At 40.2% G+C, this 16,715-nt stretch overlaps 1 long non-coding RNA gene across 6 annotated transcripts; it reads right to left on the bottom strand.

Moving 5' to 3' along the window:
* Positions 1-6,204: 6,204 nt before the first annotated feature.
* Positions 6,205-15,871, bottom strand: LOC104099456 (uncharacterized). 6 transcript variants are annotated; one of them, XR_687010.4, is made up of 3 exons: positions 11,566-14,792; positions 8,265-8,381; positions 6,205-7,719 (listed from the first exon to the last, which is right to left on the bottom strand). It is a non-coding gene; the product is annotated as an uncharacterized lncRNA (long non-coding RNA). The 6 variants fall into 6 exon arrangements; XR_687012.4 differs by having other exon boundaries at positions 8,265-8,331; XR_687008.4 differs by having other exon boundaries at positions 11,571-14,792.
* Positions 15,872-16,715: the final 844 nt, after the last annotated feature.

Here is a 16,715-nt window from a genome sequence, read left to right as displayed (position 1 = left end):
TTCCAGAAAATGATACGGATTGCACACGAAAATCGAGAAAGGTTAAACAAAACTATTCAGGGTTTCAGAATATAGAATTGAGTGTTAAAACTATAAATGACCTATCGAGTCATCACATTCTCTACCTCTAAAAGAAACGTTCGTCCTCGAACGGACATAGAAAAGTACCTGGACTGATAAAAAGTGTGGATATCTACTCTGCCTGTCCGAATCGGACTCCCAAGTCATTGTCTCGATTGGCTGACCTCTCCACTGCACTGAAAGATAACTCTTAGACCTCAACTGTTGGACCTGCCAGGCTAGAATAGCCACCGGCTCCTCCTCATAAGTCAAATCCTTATCTAATTAGACTGAGCGAAAATCTAACACATGGGACAGATCACCGTGATAATTTCGGAGCATGGACACATGGAACACTGGATGGACAGATCATAAACTAGGTGGCAATGCGAGCTTGTAGGCCACCTCACCCACTCTCTCAAGAATCTCAAAGGGTCTGATATACCTAGGGCTCAACTTTCCCTTCTTTTCGAACCTCATTACACCTTTCATGGGTGAAACTCGGAGCAACACTCTCTCTCCGACCTTGAATGCAACATCACGAACTTTACGGTCGGCATAACTCTTCTGCCTAGATTGAGCAGTGTATAGTCGATCATGAATAATCTTAACCTTATCCAAGGCGTCCTTTACCAAATCTGTACCCAACAACCGAGCCTCCCCCGGCTCGAACCATCCAACTGGAGAACGGCACCGCCTCCCGTATAATTCCTTATAAGGAGCCATCTGAATGCTCGATTGGTAGCTGTTATTGTAGGCAAACTCCGCAAGCAACAAGAACTGATCCCAAGAACCCCCAAAATCCATAACACAAGCGCGGAGCATATCCTCTAATATCTGAATAGTGCACTCGGACTGTCCGTCCGTCTGGGATGAAATGCTGTGCTCAACTCAACCTGCATGCCCAACTCACATTGTACTGCCCTTCAGAACTACGAGGTGAACTACGTACCTTGATCAGAAATGATAGACACGGGCACACCGTGAAGACGGACGATCTCGCAGATGTAGATCTCAGCTAACCGCTCTGAAGAATATGTAACTGCCACTAGAATGAAATGTGCCGACTTGGTCAACCTATCCGCAATGACCCATATCGCGCCGAACTTACTCTGAGTCCATGGGAGTCCAACAACAAAATACAGAGTGATACGCTCCCACTTCCACTCAGGAATCTCTAACCTCTGAAGCAAAAATCCAGGCCTCTGATGCTCGTACTTAACTTGCTGACAATTTAGACACCGAGCTACATATGAGACTATATCCTTATTCATCCTCCTCCACTAATAATGCTGCCGCAAGTTGTGGTACATCTTGGTGGCACCCGGGTGAATAGAATACCGGGAACTGTGGGCCTCCTCAAGGATCAACTCACGAAGACCATCCACATTGGACACACAAATACGGCCATGCATCCTCAAAACCCCATCATATCCAACCGTAACCTGCTTGGCACCACCGTGTCGCACTGTGTCCTTAAGGACAAGCAAATGAGGATCATCTTACTGACACTCTCTGATGCGCTCATACAAGGAAGACCGAGCGACTATGCAAGCTAAAACACGACTGGGTTCTGAAACACCTAAACTCACGAACTGATTGGCCAACGCCTGAACATATGCACCAAGTGGCCTCTTACCAATTAGAATATACGCAAGGCTGTCCATACTTATAACCTTTCTACTCAAGGCATCGGCCACCACATTGGCCTTCTCGGGATGATACAAAATGGTGATATCATAATCTTTCAACAGCTCCAACCATCTCTTCTGCCTCAATTTGTGATCCTTTTTGTTTGAACAAATATTGTAGACTTCGATGATCCGTGAATACCTCACACGGCACGCCGTAAAGATAGTGCCTCAAAATCTTCAGTCTGTGAACAATGGTTGCCAAGTCTAAGTCATGGACAAGGTAATTCTTCTCATGAACCTTCGACTGTCGCGACGTGTATGCAATCACATTGCCATCCTGTATCAATACTACATAGAGCCCAATACAAGATGCATCACAATACACCGTGTAAGATCCTGAGCCGGTGGGTAACACCAACACTGGCGTCGTAGTCAAAGCAGTCTTGAGCTATTGAAAGCTCAACTCACACTCGTCCGACCATCTAAACGGGACACCCTTATGGGTCAATCTGGTCAATGGGGCTGCTATAGATGAAAATCCTTCCACGAACCGGCGATAATAATCCGCCAAACCCAGGAAACTCTAGATCTCTGTAGTTGAAGTAGGTTTAGGCCAGTTCTGAACTGCCTTAATCTTCTTAGGATCTACCTTTATGCCCTTTGTCGATACAACATGTCCCAAAAAGGCAACTGAGTCTAACCAAGCTCACACTTTGAAAACTTGGCATATATCTGGCTATCTCTCAGAGTCTGAAGTACAATCCGAAGATATTGCTCATGCTCCTCTCGACTGCGGGAGTAGATCAAGATATCATCAATGGATACAACCACAAAACAATCCAAGTAGGGTTTGAACACCCAGTTCTTCAAATCCATAAATGTTGCTGGGGAATTTGTCATCCCAAATGACATCACTAGGAACTCATAATGCCCATACCGAGTCTGAAAAGCCATCTTAGGGACATCGGATGCCCTAATCCTCAACTGCTAGTAGTCATACCTCAAATTAATCTTCGAAAAGACTTTGGCACCCTGAAGCTGATCAAATAAGTCATCAATCCTCGACAACGGATACTTGTTCTTAATAGTGACTTTGTTCTATTGCCGATAGTCTATGCACATTCTCATCGACCAATCTTTCTTTTTCACGAACAACAAGGGCGCACCCCAGGGCGAGACACTAGGTCTAATGAAGCCCTTATCAAATAAATCTTGTAACTGCTCATTCATCTCCGACGGGGTCATACGGTATGGCAGAATAGAAATAGGTTGAGTGCCCGAAGCCAAATCAATACAGAAATCAATATCCCTGTCAGGTGGAATACCTGGTAGGTCTGTAGAAAACACCTTAGGAAACTCACGAACAACTGGTACTGAATCCATGGATGGAACCTCCGCACTAGAATCACAGACATAGGCCAAATAAGCTAGACATCCTTTCTCGACCATACGTCGAGCCTTCATGTAACGACCCGACTGGTCTTTTGAGAGTAGTAGACCTGAATCCCAATTTATTGCTCTCTTTACTTCATTTTGTGGGTATATAATTTGCCGGGAGGATTTGTTTTTTGTTTCAGAGTAAAATGGGACACATAGTCCCTGAAATGAAAGTTTAAGTCGTAGGAATTGACCGTAGTTTGAACTATATGAAGACTACTCCAGAATGGAGTTTTGATGGTTACAATAGCTCCGTAGGGTGATTTTGGTCTTAGGGGCATGTTCGGATGTTGAATTGGAGGTCTATAGGTCATTTTAGCGTCAATTAGCGAAAGTTGGGAATTTGATGAATTTTGGAAGGTTTGACTGGGAGGGGACTTTTTGATATCGGGGTCAGATTTTGATTCAGGGAGTTGGAGTAGGTCCGCAATGTCAATTATGACTTGTGTGCAAAATTTGAGGTCAATCCGACTTGATTTGATAGGTTTCGGCGTTGGATGTAGAAGTTTGAAGTTTTAAAGTTTATTAGGCTTGAATCGATGTGCAATTCAAATATTTAGCATTGTTTGATGTGATCGAAAGGCTCGACTAAGTCAGTATGATATTTTAGGACTTGTTGGTAAGTTTGGTTGAGGTCCCGGGGGCCTCGGATGGATTCCGGATGGTTAACGGATCAAAATTTAGATTTGGAGCATAGCTGAAGCTTTGTTGTGTCTAGTGTAATCGCACCTGCACATTTTGGGCTGCAGGTGCGGCACCGCAGAAACGGCCTTCGATCCGCAGAAGAGGAATTGGGACTGTCCAGATGAGCCCGCATATGCGGTCATAGCCTTGCAGAAGCGAGAAGAGGGGGCGCAGATGCGAAGAGTGCGCAGATGCAATGGGGAGTTCCGCACATGTGGTTGCGCATATGCGAGGGTGAAGACCGCAGAAGCGGAGGCCCAGCTCTAATGGTTAAGTACAGAAGCGGTCGTGTTTTCCGCAAAAGCGGTGCCGCATGTGCGGCTAAGTGGATCGCAGAAGCGGAACCCCTGGGCAGTGTTTAAAGCCGAAGGGTTTCGTGATTTCTCTCATTTTGGACTTTGCAAACTCGGTCTAGGGCGATTTTTGATGCATTTTCGAAGAATTTCTTGAGGTAAGTCTCTTGTACTTATTTGTGATCAATAATCTTATTTCCCCATTGATTTCCCACCTAGATTGTGTGTGTTTAAGGTAGAATTTGGGAGTTTGAGACTAGGGATTTGGAGAGTTAAATTTAGGGGTTTGAGGCGACTTGGTGGCGGATTTTGGTAATTTTGGTATGGGTAAACTCGATATTGAATGGGTGTTCGTATTTTGTGACTTTTACCCGATTCTGAGACATGGGCCCGGGTCGACTTTTTAGGGTGATTGTTTTTGATTCTTTGCTAAAGTCGTAGATTTATGATTTCAATTAGTTTCTTGTAGTTGTACTCATGATATGAAATTGCTTTTGGCTAGATTTGGGTCATTCGGAGTCGGAAAATTGAGAGAAAAAATCATTATAGATTGATTGAGCGAGATTTGAGATAAGTGACTTGTCTAACTTTGTGTGGGGGAAATCCCCTTAGAATTTGGTATTGTTATAACAATATGTGATATGTGAGCACCGTGTACGCGAGGTGACGAGTGCATATACGGGCTAAATGTGGAAATTTCGGTTCTTGCCGAGTTGTCTTCTTTTAAATTCCTTAACTGAGTTGCCTTAGCATATGTAGTAACCATGTTTAGCCTAGTATCGCATGTCTACGTGCCTTAACTCCTACTTGCAATTTGTGCAACATGCTTAGTTGAATTACCTGCTTTCCCTTTATTTGAATTAAATCTTTAACTGTAAGATTTCTTGCTGTAAATTCGTTGTTCCTTCAGTTATCTGCTGCATATTTACTTTGGGACTACGAGGCGGTTCCTTGGGAGATCCCCTTGTACTGTATATTTACTTTGGGACTACGAGACGGTTCCTCGGGAGATCCCCTTGTACTGCATATTTACTTTGGGACTATGAGGCAGTTCCTCGGTAGATCCCCATGTACTGCATATTTACTTTAGGACTACGAGGCGTTTACTCGGGAGATCCTCATGTACTGCATATTTAATTTGGGGCTATGAGGCGTTTACTTGGGAGATCCTCATGTCTTGCATATTTACTTTGGGACTACGGGGCGATACCTCGGGAGATCCCCCATGTCGTGCATACTTATATTTGGGACTACGAGGCGGTATCTCGGGAGTGCCCTTGTTATTTACCTCTATTTGTTGTGCTGTTATTTTCTGAAACTTCTCATTGTTTAAATTCTCAGCCATTTCAAAATATTATTATATCTTCTGCCTTACTTTTCTTTTAAACCAGTAAGGCACTGACCTGACCTCGTCACTATTCTACCGAGGTTAGGCTTGGCACTTACTGGGTACCGTTGTGGTGTACTCATACTATACTCTGCACATCTTTTTGTGCAGATCCAAGTTCTTCCTACCATGCCAGATACTAGTGAGCTGGACTGTACGTGGAGACTTCAAGGTATATCTGCCAGCGTCCGCAGACCTCGAAGTCCCCCTCTATCCTTATTATGTTGTTTCCCTTATTCTCTTTAGACTTTGATGGATAGAAACACTTACTACTTTCTCTTAGAAGCTTGTGACTTACTTTCACTGGGTTTTTGGAGTTGTAATTATTGATTTGCGGTTTATATTTATTTCATGGGTTGAGAATTGAGCTTCAATTTTATATTATGTTATTCCGCAAATTTGTTAGACTTACCTAGTCTTAGAGACTAGGTGTCATCACGACATCCTACGGTGGTGAATTAGGGTCGTGACACTTCACATAAGAAATAACTTTGCTGGTAGAATGGCCAGGAGTCCCCCTCCACTCTAATCGAGGCAACTCCGGCATGGCTAAGTCACTGTCTTAGCGTGACAGTCCAATATAGCATGATAAGGTGACAGTCAATCCATACCCAAGATGACATTAAAATCTACCATATCAAGAAGTAGAAGATCTACACTAGTCTCAAGACTCCCAAAAGTAACCACACATGAGCGATAGACATGATCAACAATAATAGAATCTCTCACAGGCGTGGACACATAAACAGGAGCATTCAAAGAGTCACGAGGCACAACCAGATATGCAGCAAAATAGGATGACATGTAGGAATAAGTAGATCCCGGATTAAATTAGGAACAATACATGTGATAACGGCGTCAGATGACTCGGTCTCAGGCCTAGCTAGGAAAGCATAACATCGGGGTTGGGGCCCACCACTCTGAACTATATCTCTAGGACGGTCTCTAGTTAGCTGGCCTCTGCCTCTAACGGCCTAACCCCCACCTCTGGCTGCCTGACCCCTGCACCTGGCTGGCTGAGGGGGCGGTGGTGCAACCGGTGCCGGAACCATGGCACGAGAACTCTATTATGGCATGACGCCCAATAACCTCGGACAGGACCTCCTGATGTGCCCCATACCACCACACTCAAAACACCCATCCTGCTGGTGTGGCTGCTGAAATTGAAACTAAACCGAATGGGTCGGATAACCACGGTGATAGCTCTGAATCGGAGGCGCACTGATAGGAGCTGATGATGCACTATAGGCTGGCTGCCCAGAATAAGGCACATAAGGACCACGACTCCCTGAAGCACTGTGAGATGCCTGAAGAGTTGAATGAAATGGCCTGGGAAGATGGTCTCTACCAAAAGCACCCCTGCCTCCCTAGTTTAAGTCCACAAATCGAGTCTCGTACTAGGTGACAGTCATACCACCCTGCTGAAGTCGCTCAAACTGCCTGCGATACTCCTCTCTCAGGGTGACAAGGATGAACTTGTCTAGAAATAGCTGTGAGAACTGATCCCAGATAAGTGCAGGCGACTCAGCTAGTCTAGTCAATATATAATCCCTCCACCATCTCTGGGGGAACCAGACATCTGAAATGCGGCAACATCGACCCCATTGGTATCAACTATACCCATGTTACGCAGCACTTCATGGCAACGGTCCAAAAAATCCCGTGAGTCCTCAGAAGGTGCGCTAGTGAAATGAACATGAAAGAGTTTGGTGAACTTATCCAACCTCAACATAGCCTCAGAAGACAAAGCGGGCCTATTACCGGCATGTGCCGCAATAACCGACTGAACTACCCAAACTGGCGGGGCTGCTGGAGTCTGGAACTAGGGAGCCACCTACTCTGGAGTGTGAGTAGCGGGAATCTATGCTCCTCCCCCAGCCCGAGAGATAGATGGTGCCACCGGAAAGGTACTGGTCTGGGCCACACTCTCCATAAGGCCCACCAAATGGACTAGAGTGTCCTGAAGTACTAGAGTGGCTATAAACTCCTCTGGGACCTGAGCTGGTACAACAGGTACAGTCTGAGCTGGGACCCGCTCATCAAAATATACATGAGGCTCCACTGGTGGTGGTGCTGCTCGAGCTCTAGGTTGAGCTCTGCCTCTGCCTCTGCCTCTGCCTCGGCCTCTGGCGCGACCTCGACCTCAACCTCTACCCCTAATCGTAGCTGCCACAGGGGGCTCCGACTCCTGTCTGGGGGTAGATGCGGTGCGTGTTCTCGCCATCTGCGAGAGAACAAGAATAGAAGGGTTCAATCATCAATGATAGAATAAAATCGTACGACAGAGTAAGAAGAAGTAACATTTTTACTAAACTCTATAGCCTCAAGAAGATAAGTACAGACGTCTCTGTACCGATCCTCCATACTCTACTAAGCTTGTTCGTGACTCGTGAGACCTAGGCAACCTAGTGCTCTGATACCAACTTGTCACGTCCTGGAAATCCAACCCTTGAGACCGTGATGGCGCCTAATATTTCTCTTGCTAGGCAAGCCAATATTAGAATAGTTTATCCATTTTTAACAGTTCAAATTAAATAATAATAATATTAAAAAAAACTGAAATAACTAAAGTAAATTCTGAAATAAGTGCGAAAAACTATAGCAACTGAATTATCAAATATAGCCCTGAATCTGATATCATAAGTGCACGAGCTACTAAAATACTACAGATAAAGGTCTGAATAAACGTAAAGTTGTCTGAAAGAAAAAATACACAGCTAAGATAAAGTGGGAGGGGGCATCAGGGCTGCGAACGCCGAGCAATTATACCTCAAGTCTCCACACTGATAGTCAACTCGAGCAAGCTACTAACCGCCATTGGGACAGACTCCAAAATCTTCACAAGAAGTGCAGAATATAGTATGAGTACAACCGATCACATGTACTCTGTAAGTGCCGAGCATAGTGATTAGGCTAAGGCAGGTCACTTAATATAACATGTATGCAGTATAAAATAATTACATGAAAGGAAAATATGAAAACGAAATAAGGCATTTAACTTATGAAAATAACTCAATCTTCGAAGAAAACTAGTAAATGCCAGAAATACCAATCCTTAGAGTCTCATATGAAAGTACTGAAGCCAACACAGCACAATAAGGAATAAAAACACATAAACTGTTGCGGTTCGCAACCCGATTCCACCGTACAACACTATCCACTCTTATTTCGTCATTTAAATATCAATAAGAATAAGTAAATATATATTGCAGCACGCAACCCGATCCCACCATATAATCAGAATCAATATCATAATTCACCTTTATTTCACCATATCAATTCACCCTTAGTTCATATGTTGCGGTACGCGACCCGATCCCACTGTATCAATATAAATTCACCATTATTTCACCATATCAATCCATCCTTATTTTACCTGTTGCGGCGCGTAACCCGATCCCACCGTATAGTATAAATAGATCAGTTTAACAACTCGAATCACAAGAATCTCTACGATTAACGGATATGAAGCAGAACTAGAAAGGAAATCTCGTCCCAAATTAAGAATTTACTATGATTAATACTAAGCAGTAAGACAAGTCAACAACAACAACAACTCAGTATAATCCCACTAGTGGGACCCTCGGAGTTCATGGAGGGAGGGACCCTGGGGTAGAGAGGCTGTTTCTGATAGACCCTCGGCTCCCTCCCTCCATGAACTCCCCACATTGCTCTTGAAGTGACTCGAACTCACAACCTCTTAATTGAAAGTGAAAGCTACTCACCATTAGAGCAACTCACTTTTGTCTTATTAGACAAGTCAAATAAATGAAAAATAAAGGGTACAAGTAAGTTAGTTAAGGCAAATAGTAGTAAATTATGGAAGCATTGGAGAATCTAATATTTTTAACACGAGAATAATAAACGACAAGTAGCAAATAAAGGCATGGGAAACATTTAAAGCATGTAACAGTTAAGACATGAAATGAAATAATTAATGAAATACAGAAAAAACATGGAAACAAGTATTTTGGCGACGTATATACACTCAGCACCTCGCATATACGCCGCTACACATGAATTTCACATAGCACATAGCTCAAGAGTTCCTAATTCCCTCAAATCAAGGTTAAACCCAATATTTACCTCACCCCGCAATCAACTCAAAATTTAATCACGGCCTTGCCTTTCGAAGAAGCCTCCAAACCAACCAAATCTAAGCAAATTATTGACCAAACGATTCAAAATAAACTTAGAAACTACTCACGAATGAAAAAGGTTCAATTCAAATCATTATTGAAAAAATCAACAAAAGTCAACCCCGGGCTCGCTTGATCCAAACCTGAGGTTCGGACCAAAATCCGATCACTCATTCACCCCGAGCTCGGTTATGCAATTTAATTCAAAATCCGACCTCAAGTCGAAGTCTAAATCCCAATTTTACAAAAATTTCTAATTCTACAATGGAAATCCTAGATTTGATATTGAAATCTTATGAAATGTAATGGGTAATTGAAAGAAAGTAGATTAGAGTCACTTACCAATTAATTTAGGAAGAAAAGCTCTTGGAAAAATCGCCTCTAAGGAGTTTAGGATTGAGAATTTAAAAGAATGAGCTAAAATCTCGTCTTTCTCGGCTTTTGACCAAGCGTAGACGTCGCAATTGCGACCTGGGGTTCGCAATTGCGAACCCCGCAAATGCAAAAAAGTTTTCACAAATGCGAAGGTTTCACACCTTTGTTGCCATCGCAAATGTGAACAATTGGGTCGCAATTGCAAACATAAACATGATACTATCGCAAATGCTAGAACCTCAGTCCCAGCCCATACTCGCAAATGCGAAGTATCCTTCGCAAAAGCGAGGCTCGCATTTGCGAGCCAAATCTCGCATTTGCAAAGTCTGCAGTCCAGCACCAGATGAAACTTGCACCAGCTATGATTTCTAAGTCCAAAACCACTCTGAATCCTATTCGAAACTCACCCGAACCCTTGGGGCTCCAAACCAAACATGCACACAAGTCCAAAACATTATACGAACTCGCTCGCGCAATCAAAATACCAAAATAACACCTAGAACTATGAATCGGACACCAAAATGAATGAAATTTTCAATGAAACTTAAGAACTTTCAAGTTTTCCAACCGGACATCCGAATCATGTCGAATCAACTCCGTTTTGCACCAAATGTTGTAGACAAGTCATAAAGACAATAATGAACTTATACCAAATTTCGGAACTAAAATTTGGACCCGGTAGCAACAAAGTCAAACTACGGTCAAACTTATTAATTCTTTAAACCTTTAAGCTTTTAGTTTTCAATAAATTGCGTTAATTCGAGCTAAGGACTTCTGAATTAGATTCCGGGTATGCGCCCAACCGGACCGTCAAAATACTGATTTGGGTCCGTTTGCTCAAAATATTGACCGAAGTCAACTCAAATGAGTTTTAAGGCACGATTTCACATTTTCATCAATTTTTTACATAAAACCTTTGGGAAAACGACACGAATTGTGCACGTAAATCGAGAAAGGTTAAACGAAGCTATTCAAGGTTTCAAAATAAAGAATTGAGGGTTAAAACTATAAATGACCTATCGGGTCATCACAAATATAAAAGATCTCACCCAATGAGCAAAGTACCCATATCATCTAATTCTCATACATGGAAGTAATTAATGAAGACTAAGGTCAAAGCAGAGCCTAATATCACATGGAATATTCAAGGTGGTAATTCCAGCTTCTTGTGGGATAATTGGACAAGTAATGGTCCATTAGCTAGGCTAATACAGGGCCCTGGGAAATCTGTCAAACTTAAAGTGAACAATTTTTTACACAATGGAGCATGGGATATTGATAAGTTGAACCAAATCCTCCTTTCTCACCTAATTGATGCCATTATTAGTTTAGATATTGGTAATTGTTACAAGGACTTCCATGTTTCGAATATCTCAAAAGACGGTCAGTACTCTAATAAATTTGCCTGGCATTCCATCAGAATGAAAAGGTAGAAAAATGAATTCATGAGTAAGGTTTGGCATAATTCTATTCCTTTTAAAACTTCCTTTATTACTTGGAGATTGTTTAAAAGAAAATTACCTTTTAATAATACTGCAGGAAGGTTTGGTACTAACATTACCTCTAGATGTTCTTGGTGTAACTTCGCACAGGTGAAAACTATGGAACATGCTTTCATGAATAGTGATGCTGCGATTTACATTTGGAATGAAATTGGCAATCCCCTGGGTATTAAGCATGAGTCTGGCACTATCATAGGAACATTCAAAAGATGGTGGGACGAGAAGAACAAAATAGAGTGCATAAACTGATCCTCCAAATTGCGCCTACTGTGATATGTTGGGAAATCTGGAAACAAAGGAATTCATGTAGATACGACAGTCAAAAGAGATTTCATTTGAATCACATTAAGCATCAAAGCATTTGGACTATCAAAGCGGCTATTTCAAAACAAATGCCTAGAATTGATGTTAATTTTCAATGGCCTATGATATGTAATAGATTGAGAAGCTAAAACCAGTTCATACCGGGAAGCAAGTTGTTGCACCATATTTTGCACAAGACACCTAATATTTAAAGTATACTAGGACACATATACTACACTATGCAATATGCACTAAATTATAATCTGCGAAACCATTGAGATTCTAGGTAAGGGTTCAAGTTATCTCGAGGGAAAGGTGTTAAGCATCCCTCAAACTCCACAGAATGTGGTTCCTGCATACTCAATCAAATAAGGGAGGGAAGGTTCAAAAGAATGATTAACTACATCACAAAGGATTTCTATCAAAGAGTAGTCAATACAATTGCCACGTAGCGAATAAATATTCAAAGCATAACTATTGCGTTTCTGGTAAAATATATACAACAAGTTATGCAAAGCAAATTAATAAACAAAATCTTTTTGGGGATTTGATTGAAAGAATTAGGTTCAAAATAGAGTATAGGAGGAAACTTCGACTTATAATTAAAGCCAAGCAATTTACTTATACTAGATTAGTCTTGATTGAACACACATACAATAAAAGGTGAAGAATTATCTTTGGATAGTTTTTATGTAATGAATAAGGTAAGAAGAGAGTTGGTTGTCATTCACAAGATTAATTGAAAAGTTAAATTACATAGAGGACAATTAGCTATACCAAGCAAATAATAGAATGTTTATATTCACATGCACATGTAGCAAAAGTAAATGAACAAAGAGTATGAAATAATTTACATTCTTTGAAATCGGTGCACAAGACTTAAAAGAAGAATTTGGTATTTTTAGAGAATACGTGAAGATGGGATAATGTTTGTATTTAGCTAAAGTATAAAATGTAATAAGGAACAATAACAACAAACAAGACAAGGTTAAATGATATACAAACGTTATGTCTAACACTTTAGTTTAATAAATGAAGTATGAAAGAATTTCATTTTAAAATGAATGAACCTGTACAAGAAATTGTTTAAGGGATGAGAGTGCAAGATAATATGTAGTGATAAGTGGAATCATTACAGATTGACTAAATGAATATTAATTAAAGAATACCCTTTGAAAGAATTTAATTTATGTGCAAAGATTAACTATTTAAGTAAAAAAAACTAAAATAAAATTTACTCTAAATGGTTGGTAAGAATGGAAAAGAATAATCTTTGAACAATCTTAATAGATCATAGATAAACTAAAAGAATCAATTTGATAAATAGAATGAGTATGGTATAGGAAAAATGTATCAAAATATTTATGACACAGAAAATTATACCATCGGTACAAGGAGATATTCGCGCTAAAAGTATATTATCTTTCAATGAGTAGCTAAAAACCATCTCTCAGAGTCATGGTCTTGAAATACAAATTATGTAAGTCAAGCCCAAATGATTACAAGACCCAAGTCGCTCAAAGAAAAGCACAACATTTCAATTCTAATGTCTTTACAAATTATGTCTACTCAAAATGTGTTAACTGAATAATAAATTACATATAGAGAGGTCAGAAAGGCATGCTAGTATAGCTTTAAGGAAATACGATAAAATGATTTGTTTTTATTTTTTCATGAAAAAGAGGATGACATGTTTTATTTTAGTATACAACTAACCTGATTGATTATGTGTATGTTAATTCTAATTGATTGGCCAAGTTTAATATACATATTTGTCAACCTAAGTGTTTATACAAATTATGTGAATTATCTAATGTACAATGTTACAATTTAACAGGATTATTACCGGATACAACTCACCCTAAGTGTTTGGCAAATAGATAAACATCACAGCAAGCAAGCAAACATGTTATTTATCTACTACTTTACTATACTTTACGTGTTGGATACATCCAAGAATAGGAAGTGTGAAGCGGGGAGCTTGAAAGGAGATTTGTCTTTTCGTCTTTGGGTGACGTCCCCGAAAACAACTCCATGTTCTAGTACCTCGCAAGACAAGAAAAGTGAAATTATTAGTAAAGTATAAAGTAAACAATAAACTAATTTATTTTGGAAATGATTTTATTTGAAAATGTTTTTGAAAGATTATTTTTTGAAAATATTTTTGGACGGAGGCAGTGGCAAACCATCAACGTCCGGAGACAATTTCCGACGAGCTTTACGGCCTCATGGAAATTACAACCGGACAAGTCCCTTAGAACAACAGCAAACCAAACGGAACCCAATTGCAACAACAAAGACAGAAGCATCAAGAACGCAAAAAATGGAAATATAACCAAACCGCGTCAAAATAATGTAGTAACAACAGTAACAAAGTAATTAAAGCAGACGAAAGAACAGCGTAAACAAGGATCCAAACAGAGGCAGCATCGAGATATGTAAGAGAAGCCTCAATGGTCACCAGAAACGGCACAATTCGGGCCAAAATCTGAGTCTCCGTCCAGATCTGGAAAAAATGAAAACGGCAGAGCAAGAGGAGTCTTCACCGGTATTATTTCCGGCGTTACTTCCTCGGACGGTCATCGGAATACAGGCTGCCAGAAAATCGAGCACAACAACAATAACAAACAAGTCAGCATCAAAATGAGATAAACATGGTGTCGATTTCAAACGAGGTCGCCGGATTTAACATCGTTTCCGGCCAGATCTCGTTAGACCTGAAACGCCATCTGCAGGTTCACCGATTCCCGATGAGTTCGTCGCAACGGAGAGAGAGGTGAGAGAGATGAGAGTAGGGCAGCGAGATCAGACAGCCTAGGACGGGGGTGGCTGGCCGGAGTTTGCCGGTAACTTCTCAAACGAGGGAGACGAGAGAGCCAAAGCGCTGGAGGCTGCTCTCTTTACAAAGAGAGATAGAGGGCAAAAATTTTGAGAGAGAAGGTTGGGCCGCTCCCCAATCTGTTTGGTTTAGCTTCTAAAATTAGCTTATTTTAATAAATATATTTTTTAAAATTACTTTTTAAAAAAATATTTTTGATGAATCAGTTACTCTATAAATTATGGACCAAATTTCTATTACATACTTTCTGACACATAAAATATCTTACACATTCAATCTTTCTAAAGTATGTCTAAGACCATTTTTTTCTTGACCAGTTCTTCAAAATATGTGTATTATCATGCATCAATACGGCTGTGACATGTGTCCTCTCAAAGAAAAAAAATACTTATAATATTTAAAAGAAAAAATAGAAAACACCCCCTCCAAACACACACAAGTCTCTCATCTTCTTCAGAGTCTCGACCCGTCCGTCTGCTTCTTCCTCGTATCTTCCTCTTCTATGGCTGCCACCAATACCACTCCATGGCTATTGCCATAACCATAATCAACTGAAAAATAGGTCCCATCCAAATCACAATCTTCAATACATCGTTGATATTATCCATCGCAAGGAAATGACCTCGTCATCGGAAAACAAAGGCCAGTAACGACCCCTTCTTGACTAAAACTTTTAAATTCGAGTTGATCTTCTGGGTTTTGACGTACTGAATTCATCTCTAAGCTCTCTTATTTTGTCATTTTTGTATATTCTAAACGGGGTTTATGCTTATATGTTAAGGCCATCAATGGAGAGGTCTAACTGTTAGCATTTTTTTCGAATTGGGTATCCATTTGTTTGCTCGTACTAAAAAATCATGAATTGGAAAGTTTAAATTTTAGCTTTTTCGAAGATGCCCATGAATGGGAAGTACATTTGCAGCATTTCTCTAAATTGGGTGTTCGAGTATTTGCTAATTATATGTCGCAAAGAAGCCATGCACTAACATTAATAGAATTTTCTTGGATTGAAATTAATAGAACTTTCTTGGACATTTAATAGTGTAGGATTACTGGCTTTTTTCTGTGAGCATAAACTTTAATTGCATACCAAGATCTTGAACATGATAATCTTACACAAAATCGTACAGAAAACATACCTGAATCGTAAGCCATCATCGTGAAGTGGAAGCGTTAATTCAAATTGGTTTCTCGCCCCTTGCCCTAGCTTTCGTTACCTTCGACTTTAGTGATGGAAGATAGAAAAATAAAATACGGTAACCTAATGGGTGGGGAGAGGACCAATTTATAGAGGTTCTCACTTAATCCGGTACGTCCATCAAGTAACTGATCGAACGGATGAGATTTGCTCATTAATTAAATATTAATTATGGGCCTTAAACTTATTAGGCCACCAATAAACATAGAAAAATCTTACATTCTCCCACTTGGCCCAATAATCACATAACATTAATATTTAATCATATAAACATTAGTTGCGCATAAACAAATTTCTTCTATAATGTCTATCATAAATTTCATAACACGATAAACTACTAAATGTGAGTTATGGTGGTTATATATAATTTGTCTACATACTCCCTTCCATATACTACAACATTAGCAGCTCATCGTACCAGGTCCATAAGCTATAAAATATTATGGTCCGCAATAATATCTCATTAAGACTTATCTTGTAGCATCTCAAAATAATAATGTGTACACCATTATGAGAAACATGAATCATTAATGTATATCAGAAACATATAAATGAGCTCAGAGTGTCAAAACATCATAAATACATCAATCATAAATACAGCCAAGACCCATTCTATGTACATGTTCTTTAAATATCTTTGGCTGTAAACCTTTCGTTAATGGATCTGTAATCATGAGATCAGTTCTAATATGCTAAAGTGACACTCTTTGTTTCTGAACTTCCTCCTCAATGGTAAAGTATTTTAATTCCATATGTCTGGCACCTTTGGAGTACTTATCGTTCTTGGAGAAGAATACTGCTGCAAAATTATCACAGTTAATTTTCAACGGCTTGGTAATGATGTCGACAACCCCAAGTCCTGAA

Source organism: Nicotiana tomentosiformis, chromosome 8 (genome assembly GCF_000390325.3).
Source record: "Nicotiana tomentosiformis chromosome 8, ASM39032v3, whole genome shotgun sequence".
In the NCBI taxonomy this organism is placed as follows: Eukaryota; Viridiplantae; Streptophyta; class Magnoliopsida; order Solanales; family Solanaceae; genus Nicotiana; species Nicotiana tomentosiformis.
The sequence above is the reverse complement of the archived record's forward strand: the minus strand, read 5'-3'. Positions and strand labels throughout refer to the sequence as shown.